A 12,689-nucleotide genomic window follows, 5' to 3' on the forward strand; every position below is an offset into this window, starting at 1 on the left:
ATATAAAAGAAGGGGTGAGGATGCCTTCATGAGACACAACCTCTATTATTTCTCTCCCTCTTTCCTTGGTGTGGCCGGCCATCATCATCATCCTCTCCCTCTCTTCCTCTTGTGGTGGCCGAACCTCTCTCTCCCCTTGGAGCTCTTGTGGTGGCCGGATACTACTTGGAGAAGAAGAAGAAGAAGGAGAGAAAGCTTGCATCTCTTGGAGCTTGGTTGGTGTTTTGTTCTTCATCCTTGGTAAAGCTTCTTTGTGGCCAAACCTAGCTAGGAGGAGAAGAAGGTGGTTGGTGGTTTCTCATCTCGGAAGATCGTTACCCACACAACGTCCGAGGTTAGAAGAGGAATACGGTAGAAGATCAAGAGGTCTTTCTAGAAGGTAGAACTAGTAGTTTTTCCTTTTCCGCATCATACTAGTTATTTATGGAAATAATACCAAATACAAGAGGCTTACGATTCTAGTATTTCGAATATATTTTTCAATGTTGTGTTCTTTTGTTTTATTTTTCCTTGTGATTTGATTGTTCTTTTCGGTTAACCTAAAGTTATTTTAGGAAATTAAATATTAGCTTTCTATAAAAGGTTTTGTCTAGTCGGTGGTGGTTGCTCCCATATCCAAGAAGGCCATGTGCCTCGCCACGTCAGTACTAGGAACCAATTATGGAAATTAATATTTAATGGAATTAATAACTTAAGGTGATTTGGGTCGAACGTGTTAAGTTCCGCAGGAGACCCAAGTCAAAACCTAAAAGAACGAATAGATTATGTTTTGGATCAAACGTGTTAAGTTCCGCAGGCGATCCAAAATTTAATTTAAAAGAACACATGGTAGCTAGGAAAAGGTTCAGACCTTTGTACAAAATTTTTGTATAGTGGAACTTCTAGGTTTTCCGAGTAGCAACCAACAACCTGTGCCTTAGCCTCCAGCCGCGTGCCCTAGGTTTCTCTCCTCTGTTTCGGCCAGAATCCCCTCTACCCTAGTTCCTTACTGATGAGCCAACAAGGTGAGTTGGTTGTAACACTTGGTTGGACTCTTGATTTCCCTTCTGACCTGGTTCGTAGGTGTAGGGTTTAGTGGATCACTGATTGCGACGGTAACCTTGTGTTGTTGTTTGTTCTTGGGTCTGGCAGCCACTTTCTAGCAGCTACTTCTTCCGGCAGAAATACCATCCAGTAGCTAATCTTGGTCCAGCAGTAGTAAGTAAGGGTTTTGGTGTATGGATTGAGTTGGCACACTCTTAATACATGTTGTTTTAGGTATGAATTGTTACATACATCATTGGTTATGGAGTGATTTAGGTACGTTTTGATACATGATAAATTATAGTCATGTTTCGAATTGGATATTAGTTAGGTATGATTATTTTTGTTGTAGATGAATTATACTCGATGGTTACGTTGATTAGGGTTTTATCCTAATTTAGCCTTAAGGATTTTATTTAGCCATTCCTTTGAATGCTAGCTAAATAAAAGTATATATATTGATGACACAGGACTTTGACGCGAGACGAGCCTCTCGACGTCGAGTTTGGACAGGATATGATCCTTTCTATTGGAGGCGGGTACTTTGACTTTATGTCATTTGATATGCATAGTAATGTCTTTAACAAATAGCAACGATTGTGTTTTCTTATCTGCTTCGGTTGATCACAACCCGATCTGTTACATGCTTGTTTGTTTATTTGTTATGCACATCATGTTAGTACTTATTTGATTATACATGCTTATAGGGGTAGTAACACAACCATGTTATGTATTATGTTCAAGACCTAGGGTTTTTGATACCTTATCTGATCTGTGTATCTTTGATTTGGCTCATTGTTCTATGGTACACATTTTATATTTATATATGGATATTGCTATGCTGTTCAGGAGATTGTCATGCTTAGTGTCATGCACCATTCACATGATTGTATGCTGTATGATAGTCTACTCCATTATTGTTGAGCACATCGCCAGTTTCATCTCTGTCAGTGCTCCGTTGGTCCGCTTATGGGTAGCGTGATGCAGCGTTGTAGTATGTCAGTTTTGCTCTGTCGGTGCTCTGTTGGTCCGCTCATGGGTAGTGTGATGCAGCGTGGTAGCACGTCAGGGATCCCTCCCCGTCATCATGTACCGGGAGATGAGAGCATTGAGCTCCCCCATTTATGATTTGGGGTAGGAGGATAGGTATACTGCGACAGCATCCTGTCGACTCGGTCACTCATCAGGAGCAGTGATGGCAGAGTGCACGGTTGTCACAGCCCTACCCACTCGGTCTCACCATTGTGTGTGAGATGGCTGACTGGCGTCAGGGGTGACCATGACATTTGTGTCATATGCATGATGCATTGATTGCTTGTGTTTGCTGCATTTACTTGCTACATTTATATGAATGCATATGATTGACATGCATACAGGATTTATGACACTCTCGGTCTAACGATTCTATTGTACTTATACCTTGGTCTTGGTTAGTATAGTTTTTTTCTCCTACTTGGTTCAGTTACATTTATCCTTCTTGTATCAGGAGACTGTACGCATGATTAGTGCTGGTTGTTATTTTCTTTATTATGCATATCAGTTGATACCCGCTGAGTGTTGGACTCACACCCTCCTCCATTGCTATTTTCAGGTTGATGCTGTCCGGAGAGTTCCAGTCGCTAGTCCCCTGTAGTCCACGAGGACGTGTGTTGATCTTTTTGTTTTTCTTGTTTAGACTTGTTCTGTTTTGATAATTTAGACTTGTATTTGTTTACTTTATGGATATTGTTGATGAGTTTTATTTGATTTTGTTTTACTACATGTCTGCCTAGACGGCAGAAGAGGTGAGTTGATTTTATCGTCGAATTTGAGCTTCACGGGTGTAGTGGAGTAGGACATCAGTTTTGTGCTTTATGAGTGTAGTTGCATAGGATTGTTTTTTAGTCTTCTTATCACTGTTCTAGTTTGTTAATTATTAACTGTGTGGTGATAGCATTATATTATTGTTATTGTACCGGCCGTGTTGGCCGATGTATATGTGGCCCTGGAGGCAATGTATAAAGTTTTAGATTGTCAGCCGTACAGGGGAGATGCTATCGAAATATCTTCGGATAGGGACTCCCCCGGGGCATGACAATTTATTTGGTATCAGAGCCATGTTGGCGATACTTGTTGTTTTTCGTGTTACGGATTTTCGAGATTTATCTGATACTAATTTATTGGTATCAGAGCGGGTTATGATACATGCTTATGGTGTTCTGGATATTTGGGTTAGCCCAAGTTTGCGAGTCAAACTAGGTATTTATTTCGGATTTGCACGGATGTCCATTATGTTATGTTTCGGACTTCCATTTCGGATTTATATGGATTTCCGGCGATTTTTTAGTTCAGAAATTTGAGGTAAAATAGGAACTAGACAGCGACGAAACATCTCCAGATGGCAGATAGGTATGATGTTTAATTTTATAATTTTGGTACCCATATTAAGACTTGGGTAACATTGATATCCTTATTGGTCATAAAGAGATATGTAGTTATGTTGGAATTAGCTTTATTGTTAGTAAGATATGGTGTGATGCTTTATAGAAATACGAATGACCTCTATTAGACTATCTCAGTTACAATTACATATCATATGCATATTGGGTTAATACTGTCACGCCCCAGAGGAGTCTCTGTCCGAAGAAATTTCGGCAGCATCTCCCCTGTACGGCGGACAATATGAAACTTTCTACATATCACATATACATCAGCCACAGGCGGCTGGAATGATAACAAAAAAATAAAGACAAACACCACGCAGTTAATAAAGATATCCAGCCTCTGGCTGTCACAACCACGCAGTTAATAATAGTAAACAACAACAATAGGACTCTGACTCGAAATCCACCCTACTCCACTACACTCGTAAAGCTCAAATCCAACGAACTCACCTCTTCTGCCGTCCAGGCAGGCATATAGTAGAATAAAAACCAAACCATCCAAAAGTCCATCAAACGGTAACAATCCGTACAATATCCATAGATAAAATCCAAAACAAAACTAAAACATAGTCTGATGGAAGAAAAACCAAAATAAAGCAAATAACAACCTAGTAGAGAACTAGCTCTACGTGCAGATGGGGGGCCAGGGACTGGAACTGCTCCGGACAGTCTCAACCCAACTGATATGCATAATAAAACAAATAACAGACAACACTAATCATGCGTACAGTCTCCTGAATATGAGGAGGATAAATGCAACTGAAATGAAATCAGAAGATAACTGTACTGACCGGATCAAAGTATAAAGGTAACAGGTCGTCAGACCGAGTGAGTCATAATCCTGTATGCATGTCAATCAATGCATCCAAACAAATGCAGCATATAAGTGCAGCAATCACAAGCAAATAAAAATGCAATAAATGCATATGTCAACCCCATACTCTGAAATCAATGCTCCTGAGCAATGACAGAGTAAACGGGATGCTGTCGGAGTACTCCTGTCCTGTGACCCCAAATCATAAATGGGGGAACTCAATGCTCTCATCTCCCGGTACACGATGACGGGGAGGCTACCACGCTGAGTCTCCTGACCAACGGAGCCAAACAAAGTCCACCATCTGCCGGCTACCACGCTGCTACCCTAAATGCCAACGGAGCCAAACAGAGCGGAACTGACTGCCGGCTACCACGCTGAGTCACCTGACCAACGGAGCCAAACAGCAGAACCGCCACACACCAGCCAGATATACAAATCCATGGGTGATGTGTGCAGTACATGTAACTGGCGATGAGCTCAACCAAAGTAGAGCCGACAATCGCACAGCATGCAATCATGATGCATGATACTGAACATGGCAATCTCATGAATAACATGGCATGACCCATATAAATAGATACAAAGTGTGTACCACAAGAAGACGTATCAAATAGAAGGTACACAAATCGAAGAGGGTATCAAATAAACCCTAGATCCAGAATATAACAGAGCATGTGGTTAGGTCACTACCTAAGGCATATGTGATCAGGTAGACAATATGCAATGCAGAATAAATAAACAAACAACATGTACTAATCATGTAGTGACCAACCGAAATAAACAGGTAACACAATTACTGTTATATGTTAAACATATTATCATGCATATCAAAAGACATAAGTCAAAGTACCCGCCTCCAATCGAAATGGTCCAACTCGGACGTCGAGATGCTCGTCTCGAATCAAAGTCCTGTGTTAAATCGCACAGTTTAGCTAATTTAATTATAAACAAATAGCTAAACAAATTTCTAACCCACTAACCAGTTAGGGTTAGTTTCGTTAACCCCAATTACACCATTACATAACTTCCAAACCTAATTATTAATTATTGCTAACTCAACTAGCAATAATCTACCACAAATATCAAAACCCTAATCCTTACCTTAATTCAACAGGCAGGAAAGGTGCTGTCGATTGCTACAAAAAGTGGCTGCCGGAATAGGGCAACTCTAATATCGCCGATCTGTTGTACCAAGGATCTGAAAAACCAAAAGGTACCGATCTAATGTTATGATCAACAGTAGCTATAGAACAAGAACAGAACACTAGATCACGACCTAAACCCTCACCTTTCTGTCACAATACCGTATCACCACTGCTCTGAGGAGGAAGAAATGCTCACAGCTAGGGCACAGAGGATTTCCGGCCGGCAGCACTGCTGTGAGAAGGTCTCGGCTCCGGTTAGAGTGGCAGCAGAGAAGTAGAAGGGCACAGAGCGATCGGCGGTGGCTCTAGTCGTCGGCGGCAGAAGCTAGGGCACATAAGAACCCAAACAGTGGTACTCGAGTGCCGGCGATCGGGGGTGGCCGGCGCTACTCAAGTGGCTGTCGTCGGCTAGAGGAAAAAGGTAGCAGGAACTCAGCCGGCGGCAGATTAGGGCAAGGAGATAGTCCGGTTCGATTGTGCTCGTGCGGCGTCGCCGGAGGGAGAAGAAGAAGAAGTGGAAGGGAGGATGAAGTAGGAGGAGAGGAGGAAAACCGCCGGCCCGGCGGTTAGGGCTCGGACGAGATCGGCGGCGTCGGGGAGAAAAGAGGGCGCGCGGGCACGGCTCGGCAAAGAAGAAAAACGGCGACAAATGAAAATAATAAGGAAAAAGAAAAGAAAAGGAAAAATATTAAACAGGGTAACCCAAACAGGCTTTTCCGGACCCCATTTCTATCCCCATCAACTCGTCCGTACGAGCTCCGAAAAATTCCCGAAAAATGTCCAAAAATTCCGGAAAAATCCCTTATCATTTTCGGTATTTTACATTCTCCCCCACTAATAAAAATTTGGTCCCCAAATTTCGTTATCTACCATCAGCAAGTACTAACAACAGATATATAGTATAAATGCTGAACGGTAAATAAATCACATACCTCATGTGAAAAGGTGGGGATATCGAGCTCGGATCGTATCTTCGAGCTCCCAAGTAGCCTCCTCGTCTGAATGATGCTGCCATCCGACTTTAACCAGCCGGATAGTCTTGTTCCGCAACTGACGCTCCTTCCGGTCGAGAATCTGTACCGGAACCTCCTCATAAGAAATGTCCGGCTGAACTGGAACTGGAATATCAGCCAACACATGTGTCGGTCAGGAATGTATCTCCGCAACATAGATACGTGGAATACATCGTGCACGCTTGACAGAGACGGTGGCAGTGCCAGTCGGTAAGCTACTGCTCCGATCCTCTCCAAGATCTCAAAAGGACCAATATACCGCTGAGCTAGCTTACATCTGAGGCCAAATCTCTTCACCCCTTTCCTGGGTGAAACTCGCAAAAATACATGGTCGCCAACAAAGAACTCTAAGAGTCTCCGACTCCGGTCAGCATAACTCTACTGGCAGTCTTATGCCTCTAACATCCTCCGTCTGATAATACGGATCAACTCCGCCTCATGCTGAGCTCTATGAGGTCCCAACAACTGGACCTCACCGATTCTCGTCCTGATCGACGATCGAGCATCTATGGTAACAAGAATACCCTGCTCGGTCTATCCTGCTCCTCAAGGTCTAACTCGGAGAAACCCTGAATCAAGTCCGTGACCACAACTCGGTGGCAAGCTAAAGTCCCTCTGGACTTCTGGCTAAGTGTATCGACAACCACATTAGCTTTTCCCAGGTGATAGCTAATGGTACAACCATAATCCTTCAGGAACTCCATCTATCTCCTCGGTCGAAGATTAAGTTCCTTCTGAGTGAACAGATATTTGAGACTCCGATGGTCAGTGAGAATCTCAATGTAATATCATACAGGTACTGCCGCCAAATCTTCAGGGTAAAAATAATAACAGCCAACTCCAGATCAAGAACTGAGTGTTTTCTTCTCAGGCTCCCTCAACTATCGAGAAGCATATAAGAATACTCAACCGTGCTGCATCAGAACAGCACTCATACCCTGTAGAAACGCGTCGGTGTAGAGGACAAATCCGTCCTCTCCAGAAAGTAAAAACCAAAAATCGAAGCCGACACTAGTCTCCGCTTCAGCTCCTAGAAGCTGATCTTGAAATCCTCAGTCTAAATAACTTCACGTCTTTCATGGTCACGCGTGAAAGTAGCAAAGCTATGCGGAAGAAACCCTCGACGAAAGGTCTGTAATATCCTGCTAGTCACAAAAGACTGCGGATCTCCTACACTGATTTTGGCTGCTCCCAACGGTAACAACCTCTATCTCCTGTGGAACCACGGTACACTCCTACTGGTGACTGTGTGTCCCAAACATCATAACAAAAGAAAATCCAAACCAGCACTACTGATAATCACATATATATGTTCTCGTCGAATCATCTCTAGATCTATGCAAAGGTAGTGTACGTGACTCACCTCGGATCCGTAATAGATCACAACATCGTCCACAAAGATAATGGACACCTATCCAAACATCCTCGACATACCAGGATCATCGAGTCCCTGAAAACATCTAAGGCACTGTAAGCCTATATGGCAAAAACCAATACACATAACATCCGTATCACCGACATTCCTATCCATAAAATCTCCGATAATAAATCGAAAAATCTGATCATCAATAACATAAATCACCAAAGAATAAATCCTCCAGGGTGAGAGCAACGCTCCATCACAGGAAACACCACATATGTGGGAGCAACGCTCTACCACAGGAAATCCTCAATATGTGGGAGCAACGCTCTACCACAAGAAATCCTCAATATGTGGGAGCAACACTCCACCACAAATAATCTGAAATATGTATCTGCAATAAATATAGGAGCAATGCTCCGCTACCAGTAATCCGTGATATGTGGGAGCAACGCTCCACCACAAAACAATACCTAAGTACCCCAAGGCACCTAACTATCCAGCTAGAGACTGTACAAGATCTCTCTACCACAATTCGCTGTGGTTATCCTAGGATATAACAACCTAGTAACTAATCAAATTCATCATCAACTCTATCAGCATCCTAGTGAGTCATCCACTGATAGGAAAATTAGTTGATGGGTTAATTCAACAAATGACATAATGCAGTCACTCCACATTCTGCATTCAGTATAAGTAGAATCATCATACTGCTACCAATGTATACACCTAGCACTCATGCTCACACAACATATGTATGATCAACAAAATCCTCCAATTATTATACACCAATCATATTCACAACTCAGGTATATTCAGTATGATACCTCCAACAATACATACCGAACACGTGTGCAAAATCAATGTAGGTAAAATCAACAATACACCTCAAACAACACTCACATAACATATAGTATAACCAACATATACTTCCAATAAAACCTACTAAACCCAGGTGCACTCATAAAATCAAACATAATCAAAAGATACCTCAGATACCACACCAAACACATATGTACATATCACAACTCAGATTAAATCGACAAAATGCCTCCAACAAAACACCACCGATGTACATATACTACATCTCGGATTTAATCAACAAGATATCTTCAATAATACCTCCAGATACATACACCCAACTACATATCTATGATTCACAAGGAACCTTCAAACCATATCAGAACATGGATACATATACTACTTACAAATGGACAGTCCACCCAGGACTCTTACAACACATAACAATCATCATATACGTGCAATATAGACATGCAAAATCAGCATACCAGCTCAATCAAAGAGACCAACCTTATGCTACCAACACTCATGGGTTACGGGTATATCTAAACAAAATTCATGCATATGTATCAAGCATGAATACATCAATCAAAAGCAACTCAAAATGGAGCAGCCTAATCATCCAGTAACAACCCTGCTCTAAGTTCAAAGGAACTAGTATCGGACAAGAAAAATATACACAGCCGTGGTATAACATTGCAAGTCAATGTCATACCCTACCAAGACTATATCAAATGGGAAGAATTTTATCATCACAAATCCAAATGTACTCTCCCAGTATACACTAGTAACGAGTGTATCCCATAAGTGTTAAGCAATTAGCTCTACACTTCCTTACATCAGCGGGGTCATATATCCCAATGCACCCTCTAAGTTATCCCACCAGATATATACAGTCCATGGTCAAAGTTTTCATGGAATAGGATACATCGATCCTCTATAACCTATCCAAGCCGACAATGATATACGGCTGAATCCGTCCTTTCCACGTCAGTACAAAACATGTACTCAAAGGTGCTCTAGATACATAACTAAGCACAAATAACCTAAAGATTCAAACCTCTAAAAATAGAGTATGACAATCCTCTACTGATCAACCAACAAAACTAAATCATTCATCTACTAACTAATCAAGAATACCTTAATCCTCCACAAGAAACTAAGGTATATCAAACCACGATCAAATGGTATACTACATTATCAAATAACTAAATCAGTTCATGGGTCAATTCAACACTAATACATCATCTCAAACTAGAGAATGTCAATCCACATAATATCATATGAATAAATGTGTACGACCCAAAAGAAAAAAACTAGAATTCAATATCATCGAGACACCCTCATTTTTTTTTTTTTTTATCCTCAAAAATATCAGCCCACTAATATCAGATGAATAAGTCTCTACTCTCCATGAGGGTAAGTTAGCATTCAAAACATCAAATCATTATTTATCCACATAGTTCAATATCAGATGAAACAAATATCAATTTTATCATCCTGTTAACTAACCACAATTAACCAGATTTATTAAAATCAAAAATCTCATAGGCACATAAACTCTCTAGCTTCCAATTTATAATCTGATCACCAACTATAAACATCAACCTGTGAACACTATACATGATACTCACTATATCACCATCAATGACAACCCAAATAAAAGATCATCAAAATAGTTATCCACTAAAAGATCATCAACAACCACATAACATTTACTCTCTTAAATCATTAGAAATCAACACATCAAAATATCTTATCTCACAATATCCCTCAACCTCAAACCATTCTCAACAATGATCAAACATGGTAACTCCCCTAATGAACAATTTTTCATCATATCGGGTATCCTAATATCCAAAAGATATGAGTATAAAACCTCCACTGGCTAAAACAACATAAATATGTAGGTATCATCCACTACCCAGCTAACAATAGCAGAGGCTGGTATGTGCCTCCATCTCCTACTAATAGTAACAGAAGCTAAAATCTACTGATGGTATGATGTGAAAAATCACCAGAGACTATAATCCTTGATCTCTATTAAGGTCAACCATGCTTAATGGCTAACTCATCACAAAAAATATGTGCTACAGCAACCAGACAAGTACTAAATAAAGAATGCTAATACATATCATAAACTATAAAATTAAACATCATACCTATATGCCGTCTGGAGATGTTCCGTCGCTGTCCAGTCCCCAAATTGACCTCAAAATTTCCGATCGAGAACAACAACGGAAATCCATATAAATCCGAAACGGAAATCCAAACCCAATCGTAATGGAAAAATCCATGTCACTCAAACAACTACCCAGTTTGACTCGCAAACTTGGGCTAATCCAAAAATCCAGAATACCCAAAAACAGGTATCCGATAAATCACCAGAACACCGAAAGCAGGTATCATAACCCGCTCTGATACCAAATAAATTGGTATCAGATAAATCTCAAAAATCCAACACACGAAAATCCAACAAGTATCGCCAAACTTTGGCGCTCTGATACCATATCAATTGGTATCAGGTTATACCAACTATGCAAAATACGAAAACAAAGATCGTAAAAATCCAAAACACACAGCAAGTATCGTATACCTGCTCTGATACCACTAAAATTGTCACGCCCCAGAAGAGTCTCTGTCCGAAGAAATTTCGGCAGCATCTCCCCTGTACAATGATAACAAAAAAAATAAAGACAAACACCACGCAGTTAATAAAGATATCCAGCCTCTGGCTGTCACAACCACGCAGTTAATAATAGTAAACAACAACAATAGGACTCTGACTCGAAATCCACCCTACTCCACTACACTCGTAAAGCTCAAATCCAACGAACTCACCTCTTCTGCCGTCCAGGCAGGCATATAGTAGAATAAAAACCAAACCATCCAAAAGTCCATCAAACGGTAACAATCCGTACAATATCCATAGATAAAATCCAAAACAAAACTAAAACATAGTCTGATGGAAGAAAAACCAAAATAAAGCAAATAACAACCTAGTAGAGAACTAGCTCTACGTGCAGATGGGGGGGCCAGCGACTGGAACTGCTCCGGACAGCCTCAACCTGAAAATATATCAACAATGGAGGCGGGGTGAGTCCAACACTCAGCAGGTACAACTGATATGCATAATAAAACAAATAACAGACAACACTAATCATGCGTACAGTCTCCTGAATATGAGGAGGATAAATGCAACTGAAATGAAATCAGAAGATAACTGTACTGACCGGATCAAAGTATAAAGGTAACAGGTCGTCAGACCGAGTGAGTCATGTATGCATGTCAATCAATGCATCCAAACAAATGCAGCATATAAGTGCAGCAATCACAAGCAAATAAAAATGCAATAAATGCATATGTCAACCCCATACTCTGAAATCAATGCTCCTGAGCAATGACAGAGTAAACGGGATGCTGTCGGAGTACTCCTGTCCTGTGACCCCAAATCATAAATGGGGGAGCTCAATGCTCTCATCTCCCGGTACACGATGACGGGGAGGATATCTCTGCCGGCTACCACGCTGAGTCTCCTGACCAACGGAGCCAAACAAAGTCCACCATCTGCCGGCTACCACGCTGCTACCCTAAATGCCAACGGAGCCAAACAGAGCGGAACGGCTACCACGCTGAGTCACCTGACCAACGGAGCCAAACAGCAGAACCGCCACACACCAGCCAGATATACAAATCCATGGGTGATGTGTGCAGTACATGTAACTGGCGATGAGCTCAACCAAAGTAGAGCCGACAATCGCACAGCATGCAATCATGATGCATGATACTGAACATGGCAATCTCATGAATAACATGGCATGACCCATATAAATAGATACAAAGTGTGTACCACAAGAAGACGTATCAAATAGAAGGTACACAAATCGAAGAGGGTATCAAATAAACCCTAGATCCAGAATATAACAGAGCATGTGGTTAGGTCACTACCTAAGGCATATGTGATCAGGTAGACAATATGCAGTGCAGAATAAATAAACAAACAACATGTACTAATCATGTAGTGACCAACCGAAATAAACAGGTAACACAATTACTGTTATATGTTAAACATATTATCATGCATATCAAAAGACATAAGTCAAAGTA

At 41.1% G+C, this 12,689-nt stretch overlaps 1 long non-coding RNA gene across 1 annotated transcript; it reads right to left on the reverse strand.

The window, feature by feature from the left end:
- Positions 1–5,112: 5,112 nt before the first annotated feature.
- Positions 5,113–6,047, reverse strand: LOC121973299. Its single transcript, XR_006109486.1, has 3 exons — positions 5,552–6,047; positions 5,365–5,461; positions 5,113–5,172 (listed from the first exon to the last, which is right to left on the reverse strand). It is a non-coding gene; the product is annotated as an uncharacterized LOC121973299 (long non-coding RNA).
- Between the last annotated feature and the right edge of the window lie 6,642 nt (positions 6,048–12,689).

The sequence above is a fragment of the Zingiber officinale genome, chromosome 4A (genome assembly GCF_018446385.1).
Source record: "Zingiber officinale cultivar Zhangliang chromosome 4A, Zo_v1.1, whole genome shotgun sequence".
Lineage (NCBI taxonomy): Eukaryota > Viridiplantae > Streptophyta > Magnoliopsida > Zingiberales > Zingiberaceae > Zingiber > Zingiber officinale.